The following is a 16,901-nucleotide window of genomic DNA, read 5'->3' on the forward strand; positions in this document are numbered from 1 at the left end:
AGTGCTAGCGTTAGTGACTTATTTGACTTAACTATAGCATATTTGAAATCTGCCATGAATTATTTTAAAAAATCCCATATATATTTGTTTAATTTGGAAAATGATTTACCAAATTATTATCACGTCGTTTTGGGCTGATCTACCGATCATCCAAATGAAACTTTTTTAAATGTAGAAGCTGAACGTCATTCGTATATCATTTGTTTAATTTGGAAAATATCTATCAAATTACTAAATTTTCGTATGTAATAAACATTAATTTTCTCCTTTCTTTGTATCAATTTTTTTTTTTCATCTAACGCATGTACCGTGTTGATGGAACCATAATTATCAGGCATGTGTTGAAATGCTGTCCGGATGCTATAGAAGACCATGTCCAAATGTTTTGAAAGCTGACCCGCGATTGTCTTCGCTAAGCACAGAGGATTGGGTTACTTTCAATGATACAAGGCCTTGGAGAGATGGTACTACCTTCAATGAAATGTTTCTTCTACTCTTACCGGGAAGCAAATCATTTTGCTGATTGAATGGCAAGAATGGGATGAATCGAAATGACTTGTTTGTCGACTGGTTGTAGAGGTGCTGGTGTCTCAAATGCATTGTCTTGTTGTAGTGTGATCCTTGTGCTTGGATCCCATTTTTTTTATGACTGATTTCAGTAGTAAATTCTATCATGAAAGAGCAAAACAATAAAAAAAATGTTGCGACTAAGCACATAGGATTCAATCGGTCCAGAATTTCACCATGTCAAAAACACCAATGGACCAGGTGGGATTTTGACATTTTCAGTCTTCTTCTTAGAAGCCATTTGTTAGAATATATGCTATGTAAAGTATATTTCTTTTATTAATTTTGAATTAAAATTAAGAGAATAAAAATAAGACTAATAATGTTTAAAAAGAGAATAGATAAAATAAATAAGAGATTTTGATTTTGAAATTGATTCTACTTGGACTCTTGATATATTGGATATATAATTTTTTTTTTTTGGTGGAATTTCGTTTCTGTATTAAAAGAGAAAAGTCAAATGGTTATAAAGAAATCGAAATATTTCATCCGATACTCACTCTAAAGCACAAAGATTTCTGAAAGCTGACCCAAAATTGTTCTGGCTAAACTCATTGAAGAATATATGTATAATAAACATTAGTCTGTTTCTTGTATTATACATGTATAATAAACACTTGGAGGCCATTTGTGAGGTGATGTATGTTCCGTTGGTTGCCATTATTAAGGTCAAGTAGATTTTCAAGGCCCAAACTGTTGAATGCTTTGCTGCTGGTAAAAATCTGCATATAAGATTTTTAGTTTGCATAGGGGATGCATTAATGGAAATGCCGTGTTTGGTAAGTTATCTTGAAAAAAAAATCATCATTTTTGGTAAGTGATCTTGCGAAAATCTTCTCAGATCTTGTGACTATATCTGTATATTCTCAACGCCTATAAAGCATGATTTCTAGCCAATACTCTCTACATTGACAACATTTTGAGCTGGATAAAAAGATGTAAACTTCAATTCTTGCTTAACAAATTTCTTGAAGTGGCCATTGATCATAAGAGAATTTATGTGTACTCGATGTTACGTTTGACTGTTGTTCGTGGCAATTCAGATGGGTCATCGGCAACAAGAAATGGCCTGGGCAAATGGAAAATAATTTTCTTTAATCGTAAGTTTTATTGTAAAAATCTCCATACATTGTAAGTTATTTAAAGAAAATCTTCTTAATAGTGTGAGAAGATGCAATACTTATTTTTCAGTGCCCATATAAACACAATTTTCGGCCAAAGTATGGACATGGACAAGATTTGTAGGATGAAAAAAATGCAAAGAGTTCAACTCTTCTCTTAGTGGTGTTAAAATGGTTGTGGATTACAAAGTTCTTACGTGCATATTGCTACATTTGATTGTTGTTTATGGCAATGCAAAAAGACAGGAAATGAACCTACTTCTCCAAGAAGGTAAATATTTCTCAATCTCGATCGGCAAACATGAAAAGGAGATATACGATTTTCTAAATTACATAGTAAAAAAAATAAAGATGTTGCCATTTTTTCATGTGTCATTTCTTTCTTTCTTTTATTCCTTTTATACCAAAAAAAAATGTGAATAGAGTTATATCTAAGCATATCGTTAATAACTTTTAATGAGTGAAAGTAAAAATTGTAGTCTCATGACTTCTGAAGATCTCTGATTTTTTTTTTTGGCTTTTTTTTTTCTTTTCTTTGTTGCCAACACCAAAAAGTACATTTTGTTGCTTGAAAGGGTTGTCTGGTTGCCAACACCAACTAACTGATCGAGGCTGCAAGGCCACATCTACACATCAGGTGGAGCCAGCCAACACCATGATTTCGAGGGATGGGAATAACCGTAGCCCTTCTAGTCATCTCAAGAGAGCTTTCACTTCAAATTTGGAAACCTTGGAGTCATGGACCTTCATTTTGATAGGTAATAATTAAAAATTAATGTCTTCTTTTTAACTCTACTTTCATTTGTGAGGTGATACATCTTCTAATGGTTACCAGGTCAAGGAGACTTTATAGACCCAAAGTTCTCAATGCTCTGTTGCTGGTAAATATCTAAATAAATAAAATAAAAAAAAATTTAGCAGCCGCTGAGGGGATGCAATGGGAATGAACATGGTTTCCAAATTAAGGGGGTTCAGAGTGTCATCCAATTCGTTTTCTTTCAAGGTAACAAGGTCAAGGTTTTCAACCGCGAAGGATGCGAAAACACAAGATATAAAGGGTTCGTTCCGCACTAAATAATGTATAATCCGTGGAGTTTTTTTTTTGTTTGTAATCAAGATATTGTAATTTGAAGTTTTTTTTCCCCAAAGTCCTGCCAATTCCTTGTATTTATTGTTAGATGATCATAGTAGGATAGATGATTTTTTGCAAGATTATTTTTGTTAAGGGAAATGTTAGAGTGTGATATTGGTGTTTTAATATCTTGGGAGATAGTTTAATTTTAAATTAACCTATAATATGAATTTTTTTTTCAAAAACTTGTTGAAAATGGGCATTTATTATTTAGAAAGAAATATCAACAAACTATTAATGGTTATTAGTACCAAAAAACTATAAATGGTTATAATTGTGTTTACCATATTAGTTATTGATGATAATTTTCTCTAATTCTATTGAATAATGATGAACTATGGTAATTTACCATTATCTGCAATATATTGGTATGGTTGATTGTTCTAAAAAAATACTTCTAATATATAAGATTAAGAATTGAAAATATATTATTTTGTTTCTTTTTATTTTCTATTTATCTTAATCAACATTATTTTTCTTAATATTTTCTTTGTCATTAAAATAAGATGAAGAATTTTCATTTTCTTCCCTTCATTTTCATTTCCCTCAAATTTTCCTTGATATTTTTGTCTTTCAAAATTTCCATAAACCGAACAGTCTTAACAAAAGGAAGCAAATATATTGGGATTCCAAAATTTATATAGTAGAACTGATGTTTAAAGATAAAAATTTTCCTTTCTTTTTGCTTTAAAGCATTGTTAATATATAAAATTTTAAACTAAATTGACTAAACTTACTTTTACATACAGAAATGGCAAAATTGGCTGCTGGGTTACACGTAATATAGCGTAAGATATCCTATAAATTTTATATTTAACTTAATTTATTAGAATATATCAATAATATAAAGATTTATGTCATATACACTGAATTTCTAATTAATTATATATATATATATGCATTTTATTGAATGTGTATATAAATGAATGAATGAATGCATGAATGACAAATCTTTTTGATGAAATGTATAAAAATTGGAACTGAGGCAAGACTTAGAGAAAAACCATTATTCATACATTTAAGTTCGAAAAGAAAACACCATATTAGAATGTAAGATCATTCTTCTTAAAACATTACAAAACAGAAAAATTTTGCAAAACATTTGATTTTCCAAGCAACCTATTGCTTTACGATCCTCTTAAATGAACATCCATGTTCATCATCACACCAACCTTTTCTCGTTGTTTTTAGACGTTTAACTTGCTATTGTCACTCGATCAAACCATTTTGCATCTATGAGTGATTGCATCTTATATTTGAAAACCTCACAATTCTCAATGGAGTGCCCCATATTCCCACCAAGGTATTTGTATCTTGTATTTGGGTTGAAACATTTAAGGTATGAAAGCTTTAAAGGTTCCAAAGGCATGGAGGCAACAAGATGTTTCTCAAGTAGATAGGAACAAAGATTTTCATATGAAATAGGGATAGAATCTAAATGTGTATTTTTTTCTTCTTGGATGGTTTTTAAGCAATATATTAACTAGGAGTCCAAGCATTCGATGGTAGTGCAAAAGTACTGAGTTGAGAAATTGGTTGAAAGGGTGGTTGGGGAATGGTAAGCTAAAGATTTGGGTTTATATGTGAACTTCTCAAAGACTACATAAAGTTTGGGGCCTGGTCGAAAATAAGATTGAAGACAGACATGAAGAGGGCTTGAGTGTAGATTTGGGCTTGAAACAATTTGTGAGGGTTGGATGGAGCCTAGTGACTTCATCTTGGAAATCAAATTCTTGAGTTTGAACATTTGTATGGTCAAATCACTCATTCCTTTCATGACTTTATCTAAACTTTGATCATTTCTCGAATTGCTAAATGATTTAGTATGCTCAGGAAAAATACTAGACCCAATAAGAATTAGTTGATTGCAATGCCATAAGTTCTTGGGACTTGCTTGGATTGAAATTGGTAAAGAACCTTGAGAAGGAACTAACTTGAGTTCTTTGAATTTCTTAACCATTTTCATCAACTGGGCAAATTGTTGTGTCATCTTTCGAATGTTATGTCTAAATTCTTCTTTATTGTGTTCTAAGGCACTAGTTTGGGCTTCCAATTGATCTTACATATTTTCAGCTTTTGATACTCACTAAGATAGATATTTTATTTCAGGGTTTAAACCAAAGAGTCTATATATTACTTTTACTAAATGAATGATGCGAAACAATTTCTAACTTGCATAACACACAGAACATGTTTATGAATGCATGAATACGATAATGATGAAATATAAAAACCATATTAATGATGGATGTAGAATGCAATGATTAAATAAAAAAAACTCAAACTTCTTACTTAACCTAAATCTCTTTTTTTTTTCTCTTTTTTTTTTTTTTTACTTTTACTTTTTCTTTCTCTTTTTTTTTTATTTTTGTTTCTTTTTGAACTCTTTTTTCTTTTTTCCCTTTTAGATCATTTTTTTGCAAGACCCACTAGACAACTTGATTAGTACCAAAACTTTCCTTTTATTAAAAAAATGTGGGAACAAAAAACTTATTCACTCAAAAAAATTTTGGGCTGCAACAAAAAAGGGTAAAATCTTTTTTTTTTCTTTTCTTTTTCATGCTTTTGCTTTTATTCAGGTAACAAAGAAATTAAGCAAACCTTCTTTTTCCCTTTTTGAATATTTTTGTTTTGTTTTGTTTGTTGGAAAATACTAACAAAAAATCCTTTTTCTTTTTAAAAAATATTTTTTAAAGATGCAAATTTTGAACAAATATTAGACGTATCACACTTCGTATCAAAAGAAAATTTTTTTTGAAAGAACAATTTTCTTTTATTCATTCGTTTTTCTTTTGTTTTCCAAGATCTAAACTTTATTTGCATTATTGTTACCCCTAAACACAAAATGTATTAGCGTGTTCTTTATATGTCCTAATTTGGGTAATTTCTACAAAAAAGATTGGCATTGCTCTATCTAAGGTTGCTCTCTTAAGGTTCGTTATATGCTGAGTTGAGATTTACATTTCTAAAGGTTTCAAAATTGTTTTTTATATCATCGTCTATTACAAACTAGTAAAGTACCCCGATCTTCGCTCATTACAAGCTACAAACAAAAAAAGTTTAATTTGAGTGAGATTATTTCGCTAATCATTGTAAAGATATTCACTTCATGAGAGCATAAATACTTTACTCCCTAAAAAAGTAAGAGCCTAGGTATAAAGTTTATGTATGCAATGCACGTGATCGTATGTGTGAATGAACAAACAAACCTTTAACACTCCTTTATCAAAATAGCCCTATCCTAAATTTCCCATAATTTATTAAAAATAGCATGTACATAAAAATATAAAATAAATAAAATAAATTATACAATTAAAATATGAATACAATGCAAAATATTTTTTTAAGAAAATCAAAATTAAAGAAATCAAATTTAAATATTAATTAAGACCATTAAATCAAAACTTAGTATAACATATGATCAATTTTTAGCCTGACTCTCTAAACAAAATAACATCTCCAATGGAGTCACTAAATTGTTATAACAATTTTGAAAACTACTATATGAAAATTTTAAAAGTTTCAAAAACAAGGAAAGTCACCACCAATATTTTTTGTTAGGTATGATTGACCACCTAAAAGGTTTATTTTTTTAATAAAACAACAAAATGAATTAAAATTTATTAAAAAAGATAATTTTGGTCTATGAAAAATAAGCTAGGCTTGATAGTCGATTACACATGAAGAAGAATTAGCACTCGCATAATGTTCATAAAAACTTGTACTAATTGATCATATATTATCCTAATTATTAATAAGAATGGTCTTAATTCTAATTTTTAAAAATGGTTCCTTCAAATTTTATTCTTGTGAAAATCTTTCTACTTTTAAAGAAACCTTTTTTTTAGGAATAAAATGAAAATTTTTTATATTAAAACATTTTCTAATTTTCTAATATCTAAGTAGAACTTCGAAGAATGTCTCTCTACTTGGGACTTTTACACAAATTCCTAAAAAAATTTCACCTAATATTTTTTCATAAAGAACAATTATTGAAAAACCATCCAATATCTAGGTAGGGTCCCAAAAATTATTTTTAATTAAAAATATTAGTTTTTATTTGAAAAAAATTCTTAAAAATCACCATTTGCTAATTTTTCAAAAACAATGAAATGTAGACAAATATCATATGGAGCATGCATGACATGGATTTAAAATAAATGCCAACTATAAATCAAATTAATTTAATACATATTTTATTTTATTTTATTTTATTTAAAAATAAAATAAAAATTCATAGTTTTAAAATATTTTTTAATTTCCCAATATCTAGGTGAAATTTTAGAAAGTTTTTCTTCATTTAGAATTCACATGATATTCTTTGAAATTTAGTGTAATATTCCTTCGTAAAAAGTAATTATTGAAAAACCCTCCAATGTCTAGGCAGGATTTCAACGATTATTTTCATGTAAAAATATCAACCTTTTTTTTTTTTATAAAAAATAATTTTCAAAATTATCATTTACTAATTCACACATTTTTTTATTTCAAATCATAATGTAGCAAGAAATAAATAAATGATGGAAATACAAGCAATTAATCAAATTGACTTATCTTACATGCATTTGTCTTATTATAATTATTATCCTTATTGTTATTATTATTATATTATTTTTAAAAAAAAAGAAAATTAAGAACAAAATAAATTTCATATTTTGTTTATTCTTGTAAAGAAAAATTCCTTTTAATTCCTCAATATCTAGGTGAAATTTGAAATTAATCCTTCAAAACATAATTTAGATTCCTTCTAATATCTAGGTAGGATTTTCAAGATCATTTTTTGGAAATAAAAATATTTATAAAATATTACGTAATTAAGGGACAATTAATAGCATATACAGTGAATATGGTAACAAAATATTATAAAAATATTCACATGATAATAATATTTAAATAAAAAAAATAAGGAAAATAAATGCCATGAAATGAATGCAATATGCCATAAATTATGCTGTTGAAATTACTAGCCAATTTTACTCTTTTTATTTTTTTATTATTTTTTTTGTTAAAGAAAATTCTTTCTAATTTTTTAATATCTAGACAGAATTTAAAGAGATTAATCCTTCAAAAACATGATTTAGATTATCTTCAATAGTTAAGCAGGTTTCCAATTTTATTACTATTTTTTGTTTTACATAAATCCAAAATGTATGGAAAATAAATTGTATTAAAAGTATAAAAGATTAAATTGCATCAAATTAAAATAAGTTTAGGAACCCAACCAACACGAAAATTAATAATGTCATGAAACTGAAATTGTTATTAAACTTAAGTGACACCAAAGAAATGTGCGTGGGCATAAAAAGAACAAGTTTATCGGGCCATCCAAAATCAATGTTTATCAAGCCCAAAACAGAAAACATGGGCAGTAGGTCTTCAAATAAAGGCTAAGCTTTGAACTTTTTTTTTTTTTCATGAATGGCCCATATGTGAAAAAGCAATAAACATGTAGAGCTTCCCCCATCTTCACAACTAACCATCATGTAAAAGATGCTGTGAACGCGTAAAGCTTTCTTCACCCCTTAAATAACCATTATGCAAAAGAAATCTAAATCTATAAATACTTAAGCTTTTTTCTCTATAAACAACATATGTAAAAAAAAAAAAAAGTCAACATGGATGAAGTTCTAAGCTCCTAGCTGCATACAATACTACTTATCTCCCTAAAAGCCCTCATGTAGTCAAACATGAGGGATGAAGCTTTGAAATTCCCATAAACAAAACACATGTAGAAAAACAAGAAAAGAACAAAATTGAAATTACATCCAAAGTCAGTATTGGAGCTTTGAAGCTTCTTAAACACCTTTTGTTTTTTGCTTTAAAAGTGTTTTATTCTTCCTAAGAAAATATCTCCTTGCGATGTCAAAAAAAAAAAAAAGAGTTCAAGCCTAAATAGCGTGTTGAGTCTCCACAATAACAAAGAACAAAACTGGATAAAAAACTTAACCTTTATGACTTTTGTCTTTCATATGCTTATATATGGCTTTCGATTTTAAGAAAACTTCTTTTGATCGTAAGCTAGAGAAACATAAACCAAAAGATGTAATTTGGTGGTAAATCACAACAAAATGGAAACTCTTTTTAAGGAAAACAACTTTTACTCCTCAAAACTCCTTTATATTTTTTTGGTTTTGAAAGTTTCTAGATTTTTTTTTATAAAAAATATAAAGGTTCTTTCTTTTTTCCTTTCACAGAGCTTGGAAATCCTATATTTTTTAAAGTGATGTTATCTTACATATTATAAATATTCAATTTTCTATAGTGTTATATTCAAATTAAAGCCTTCCACTTACTATCAATTATTTTAAATTGGATGCTTAATATGGTATTAAAGTCATAATTTCTTTTGTTGCCTTTTCCAAATTTATCACGTGATAAGTTTCTTCCATCTCCACTTACACATAATGGGGGTTTGTTAAATAGTGTTATCCCACATCTAATAAATATATAATTTCTTGTAATCTCATATTCAAGTTGGACATTTTCTACTTATTATCAATTAATTTTAAGTTAAATGCTTAACATGGTAAAGAGTCAAGATTTTCTTTTATTGCCTTTTTTAAATTTATCATGTGATAAGCTTCTTTCACTTTTACCTACATGTGATGGGAGCCTGTTAAAGTAATGTTATCTTACATATAACAAATATCTAATTTCTCATAATCTTATATTCAAATTGATCATCTCCATTTATTGTCAATTGATTTTAAGTTTTATACTTAACAATATTAAACTTAAAGCTTTCCTATATAAGAATACAAAACCAAAGTCTTAAGCTTGTCCCGAAACCACCGTCATTTTTTTATGTTAGAAAACTTTAAACCCAAACTCTTAAGGATAGTGAAAAAGGAATGGAACAAAGCCCTTCTTTTAACTAAAACTTATTTTTTTTAGCAAGTTCCCCAAATGGATGTAAACTACAAGAACAAACAAACTCCATGTAAGAAAGTCAAAATCATGCACAAAATGAAAAATAGCTTAGCTTATATGAATGAAACAAGTTAAACCAAAAAATTGAAAAAATAAATAAAAACAAATAAGCTTTAACTATTTCCATATTTTTTGCTAAAATAGAAATTTTTTTTCTTTTGTTATATAAACAAAGCCCAAATCGAAATAAAAGAGAATAAAAATTGAGACCAAAACCAGAAGTCGAAACCTAAATACCATTTGAACTTAATCCCTATTTTAAATACTATGCTATTGTTGGACTCAATAATCACACAAACAATCATCACGTAGAAGGAAGAAAAAAAACTTGAAGTTTAGTTGACAACCACATATGCTTTTACAATTCTAAACATACACAAAAGAGCTAACAAGAGAAGAAAGTATCAAGCTTTAAAATCTCCTTATGCATACTACCATTATCCTTTGTTTAGATGACACATGACAAGTTTTTTTTTTTGCTAATAACTTTCAACATTAAATAGTAGACTTATAGCCCAATGTGTGAAATTAGAAACATTCATGTCTAAATTTAAAACTTCACATGAAAAGTACATGGGATGTCCAAAAAAGAAAAAATCTTACTATTCTTCTCCAGTTCAGGCTTCTCTTATTTCTGGCCAAGCTTTCCTTCATTTAGGCTAAGCAAGATCCTATTTTTTTCTTGTCATTTTTCCTTCTATAGTGCCTAGACGGATTGTTTTTTAGCTATAAATGAAACTCTTAGCTTAATTTTTATTTTTGCTCTCTCGTTTTTTATTTACTCCTCTCAGAGCTTTTTTATTTTTCTAATTTCTCAAAACCTTTTTTTCTTATTTTGTTTTTTTACTTGAAAATCTCCTCTTCCAAATTTTTTTCTTTTTTTTTTTTTGTTTTTCTCTCCCTCTATCTCCAAAAGCACTTGGTTTTTATATTGCTTGAGAGCCATTTTCTCATTGTCCTTTAGTTTTTTTGGTTTTGTTTTGTTTTTTTTTTTTTAATCTTGCCACTAGCTTCCTTTCCCTATTTGTAAACTTTGTCTCATTTGTTTTCTTTTTACACAGATGACTTTTTTTTTTTTGTTTTTTCACAAATCGTTTAGCTTTGTTTGTATTTTGTAGTCCTGACTTGTTTTGGTGTAGTAGGCCACCAACTTATTTCCAATTGAATGTGCATGCATTTATGTGAATGGGTTTCTTTCTCTTTTCTTTGGTTTAGCTAGGTCATGTTTTGCTTTATGTTGTTTAGTTTTAGGCTTTTATTGTTTTCTACCTTCATTTTTTTCCTTTTTTTTTGGTTTGGGTTTTAATAATCTGACCATATTTAGCTATGTAACAAAGGCCCTTTCTATTTCTTCTTCATTTATTGTTTTAGGCCCATGCTTGGGTCCATCAACATAATCATGGTTCCTTGTTTAGGCTTTCTAAGTGGGCTCTAGAATGTGCTATGTGATGGCCCTTAAAATTACATCTAACCATGTTGGGCCTCAATTAATGCAAAAGCGAGCTTGAATTTGAATATGAAACTAAAATCCTCAAATTGGTCAAAATTGATACACTTGAACCTAAATTGTCATTGAACATGAATAAATCATTTCGAACAAAATTAGGTATCTATACTAGATTTTATTATATTTCAGTTAAAATTTTGAATAATTCAGTTTTCAAACTAAACTAATTGAAAACCGAAATTTTTCTAAAACCATTTTTGATAATTAACTAAAATTAATTTAGTGACCAATTGATTAACTGAATTAAATTGATTCAGTCTATTAATTTAGTTAAAACTAAACTTTGAACACTCCTATTTTAGGGTACAATTAACCGCATTTACTTATATTTTGACTATAAACCTTAAAATGTAAACAATCTTACAATTAGGCTTTACTTTTATAACTTTTTTCGTGAATATTACAAAGTTTCACACGACAAAATACTTGGAAAAAATTTGTACTTGATCAATATAGGCGCCAACAAATGTAGTAGGATTCGATAAATTGGTCAAAATAAAAATCCGAAACTTAATTTAGTTGGTTTATATAATCATTTAAAAATGCGGCACTTAATAAGTTTGGGATTCAAATTCCAATATTTACAATTTCATTTTCTATTTCCAAGTTATGACCTGTTTTGTAAAAAAAAAAAAATTGTTCAAAATAACATCCTAAGGAATTTCTTCATTTAGCTGGAAAATTTCATTATATATTTTAAAAAGAGAAGAGATCCACTTACATCAATATAAATTTTACACTATTTTTTAATTTGGATAAAAAAATCTATGATTAAAAATATTATTTTGATCTAAATTAATTATGGATTTAATTTTGATCCAAAGATCAAAAAAGAATGTAAAACTTAAGTGGATCTCTACTCCGACAATAAAATGCATAAAAGGACATAATCGATTATATTTAGTAAGTTATTTGACAAAATCTTTTAAAATTATCACCATATTTATCAAATCACTATATTTCGTAAGTTATCTGACAAAAATCGTCATGTATCATAAGTTGTTTAAAAAAAAATTTCTTAAAATAGTGAGAATATGTAGTAATATTTATTTTTCAATGCCTATATAAACACATTTTCCAGCCGTAGTATGGACATGAACAAAATTTGTAATGAGAAAAAGCTAGAGTTAAAATTTTTCCTCTGGGTGATCTTAAAATGGTTGGGGGATGACAAAAATTCTCATTTGCACATTGCTGTATTTGATTGTTGTTCATGGCAATTCAATGAAATCGAAAATGAATTAGCTTCAATGCTAAGGTAAATGTTTCTTCGGCCAACGTAAAAAAAAAAGAAAAGAAATCTTTCATTTGAAATTTTCATTATTGAAGAGAAAAAAATAGAGATCTTCCATTCCTTCATTTGCCATTTCCTTTCTTACTTTTATTCACTGCTAGCGTTAAGGTCTTATATGACTTAGCCATAACATATTTGCATTCTGCTATAAATTTTCTTCATAAATTCCATATATATTTGTTTAATTTGGAAAATGGTCTGTCAATTATTATCACGTCGTTTTGGGATTGAACCTATCGACCATCCAAATGAAGCTTCTATAAATGTTGGAGCTGAATGCCATTTGTATATCATTTATTTAATTTTGAAAATATCTATCAAATTACTAAATTTTCGTATGTGATAAACATTATTCTCTTTTTTTCTTTGTATCATTTTTTTTTCATCTAACGTATGTACCGTGTTGATGGAACCATAATTATCAGGCATGTGTTGAAATGCTATCCGGATGCGAAAGAAAACCATGTCTAAATGTTTTGAAAGCTGACCCATGATTGTCGCGGCTAAGCACAGAGGATTGGGTTACCTTCAATGATACAAGGCCTTCGAGAGATGGGACTAACTTCAATGAAATGTTTCTTCGACTCGTACGGGGAAGCAAATCATTTTGCTGATTGAATGGCAAGAATGGGGTGAATCGAAATGACTTATTTGTTGCCTGGCTGTAGAGGTGCTGGTGTCTCTAATGCATGGTCTTGTTGTAGTGTGATCCTTGTGCTTGGATCCCAGTCTTTTTATGACTGATTTCAGTAGTAAAATTCTATCATGAACCAGCAAAAAAAAAATAAAAAATGTTGCGACTAAAAACAGAGGATTCAATCGGTCCAGAATTTCATCATGTTGAAAACACGAATGGACCAAGTGGGATTTTGACTTTTTCAGTCTTCTTCTTAGAAGCCATCTGTTAGAATATGTGCTCTACAAAGAATATTTCTTTTACTAATTTTGAAATAAAATTAAGAGCATAAAAATAAGTGAAATCATGTTTAAAAAGGGAATAGATAAAACAAATAAGAGATTTTGATTTTGAAATTGATTTACTTGGACTCTTCATATATTGGATCTAGACTTTCATTTTTGTATTAAAAGCGAAATATCAAATAGGTATAAAGAAATCAAAACATTTCAAAAGAAATTTCAGAAAAAAAATGAAAAGAAAAGAGAGGAAAAAATAATTATTTTCTAGGCTCTAATTTGACATAGATAATAACTATTCTCTTTTGATACTGTCTAATTAAAAAAAAAAATTTAAGAATTTGATCTTTGCTATACAAAAAAATTTCCAAGCAGAAAAAGTAGCACGCACATATACAAGTGGTAATAAGTATTTGGGTGTGGATATTATGCGGATAGACTCGACAACAAATTCTTCGTAAGAAATAATTTCATTGATTCCTTTATTATTATGCAAGTGATTTTTTACCTGATGTTTGCAATTATATATATATTAGTTTGTTTAAATTAAATTTTAAATTAAAATATTATTACAACCTTACATAATTTCGAACTAAATATCTCAACACCAGCTAATTCTCTTCACAACCTCCCAGAATTCAGGTTCAGCATTACCTTGTATTATACGTTTGCTTAATTTCCATTCGTATGGGTTTATGCTTCACTAACTAAACTTGTATGAAGTAAGATAACTACATGCAATAGTTAATACTTTACTATTCAGGTTTGACACCTTCTAATGTTTTCTGGACATGATCGACTTGAAGACATTAGGCAGATCGTGAGATATTCTCCAATACTCACTCTAAAAAAATATGTACAAAGATTTCTAAAAGCTGACTCATAATTGTTGCGACTAATTAGCACGTTTAAGTATATATGTATAATAAACAATAGTCCGTTTATTGTATTATACATGTATAACAAACACTTGGAGGTCAAGGTGTTTCATTTGTGAGGTGATAGTTGCCATTTGCCAGGTCAAGTAGATTTTCAAGGCCCAAACTGTTGAATGCTTTGTTGCTGGTAAAAATCCGTATATAAGATTTTTGGTTTGCTTGGGAGATGCATTAATGGAAATGCCATTTTTGATAAGTTATCTTGAAATAATCATCATTTTTGGTAAGTGATCTTGCGAAAATCTTCTCAGATCTTGTGACTATATCTGTATATTCTCAACGCCTATAAAACATGATTTCTAGCCAACACTCTCTATATTGACAACATTTTGAGCTGGATAAGAAGATGTAAACTTCAATTCTTGCTTAACAAATTTCTTGAAATGGCCATTGATTATAAGATAATTTATATATTTGTGCTTTTGATCGTTGTTCGTGGCAATTCAGATGGTACATCGGCAACCAGAAATGGGTTAATGGAAAGCATTTTTCGTTTCCTTTATGGCAGATATATGTAATGAAGAGGTAAAAGAGGGGGTGAGGATTTGAATTTTAGACGTGAATCCTCTTAAGATGGGTAGGAAGCTAAGCTAAGCCTAAGTTTCTTTACTGAGATATATGATATAATGTGGTTTAACTTCATGTCGGATTCTCTCTAAAACAGTAAATAGTTTCATCCGAAATTCCACACAAATTGTTGGGACCTTGAGTTGTAATTCATTTGTATAAGCTATGCAAAGAGCTTATACGTGTAAAATTGATCATCTGGATTAGTTATTCTGTGGTAAGCAATGTTATAGTGTAAATTATAAAATATCTCTGTTCTTGTTGTTTTATCTTTGTTTCTTCATATAAAAAAGTATTAATTTTGAACTTAAAATTTAGTCCAATGCAATTATTTTTTAAAAATAACATCTAATAAATTTAAATTTAAATCTCAATATATACTAATTTTGATTGAGAAAGGTTTGGCTCACCAGAATGATTCAATCAGTCTAGAGATGGATGCCAAAAAGGTGTGAACAAATCAGTATTTCTAGTCCGAATCAGTTGATTGGGGGCCTAGGCCTTTCAATTTCTTGAATTATTGGGTGTTAAAGTTGGGTTGTATTGAGAGAGTCTAAATAGAATGGAATAATATGTGGCAGAGATGCCATTTGTTTGTTTATAGATAATGAGTTCACTAAAGTTATTTTCCGATGAGTTAGAGTAAAGCAGTAAACAGGTCTTATGGTGACATTAATACTAGCATTGGGACTATGGAAGAGAAGATCTAGCAACTTGATAATATGGTAAATGAAAGTAACTTGAGGATGGACGAAGTCGAGGAAAGGAAGGTAGCATTCCAGGTTTCATGGGATGTTTTGAGAAGAAAATTGTGACAGTGGACTGTATTGTCATGTCTCCTTCCTTATTAAGAGTCTACCCCATTAAAGTGCTGTTTTCTAGAATGTACTACATCAGGGTACCCTCTTTTTTTTTTTTTTCTTTTTTATTGTTATTATTTTTAATACGACATGTTTATTGTTCAGTGGTAAATTGAAGTTATGAGGTCGTCTATGGTCTCTGATTTTAGAACCTAGAATGTTCTTTGATGTATCTTGATCAAGAGATTTCTTCTATCATCTGTACTCGTCTTATCTGTTAATAAAACTTATTTGATTTAATAAAAACAAAGTTATACATTGATTCATTGATTGATTTGATTATATAATTTAATTCATTATTTTTTTATATTGATGCAATACTTATGATTTTAAATTTCTTATATTCTCATTAAAAAAAAAACTACATATATATTCTCATTGGCCCATAAGAAAACAATACAAATTTTCACTTCAGACCATGAAATTATTGCTTAGAAAAAGTTTGTACTTAGTGCATATAATAATTTATCTTATAGAATATAAGATGATTAGTTAAATTGGTCATAATGGTATCTTATAGAATTTATTTATTTAAAAGTTTTAATAATTTATCTTCTTTAAAAAAAACTAGTTTATATATTTTCTTATTGGCCCATAAGAAACCAATACGAATTCTAACTTCAAACCACGAAATTATTATTTGGAAAAAGTTTGTACTTGATGCATATAATATTTATCTTATAGAATATAAGATGATTAGTTAAATTGGTCAAAATGATCTTATAGAATTTATGTATTTATTTAGAAATTTTAATAATTTATCTTATTAAGGTCAAAATATTTATTATATACTTAAAAATATAGAAAATGTATAAAAAGACATAATCAAATATTTTGTAAGTTATCTAACAAAATCTTTTAAAATTATCACCTTATTCATGATAATTGCTATTTCATAAATTATCTTGCAAAAATCTCCATACATTATAAGTTATTTAAAGAAAATCTTCTTAATAGTATGAGAAGATACAGTACTTATTTTTCAGTGTCTGTATAAACACAATTTTAGGGCAAAGTATGGGCATGGACAAGATTTGTATGATGAAAAAAAATGCAAGAGTTCAAACTTT

This window comes from Durio zibethinus, chromosome 15, assembly GCF_047325235.1.
Source record: "Durio zibethinus cultivar Kanyao isolate XHJ-2024 chromosome 15, ASM4732523v1, whole genome shotgun sequence".
Lineage (NCBI taxonomy): Eukaryota > Viridiplantae > Streptophyta > Magnoliopsida > Malvales > Malvaceae > Durio > Durio zibethinus.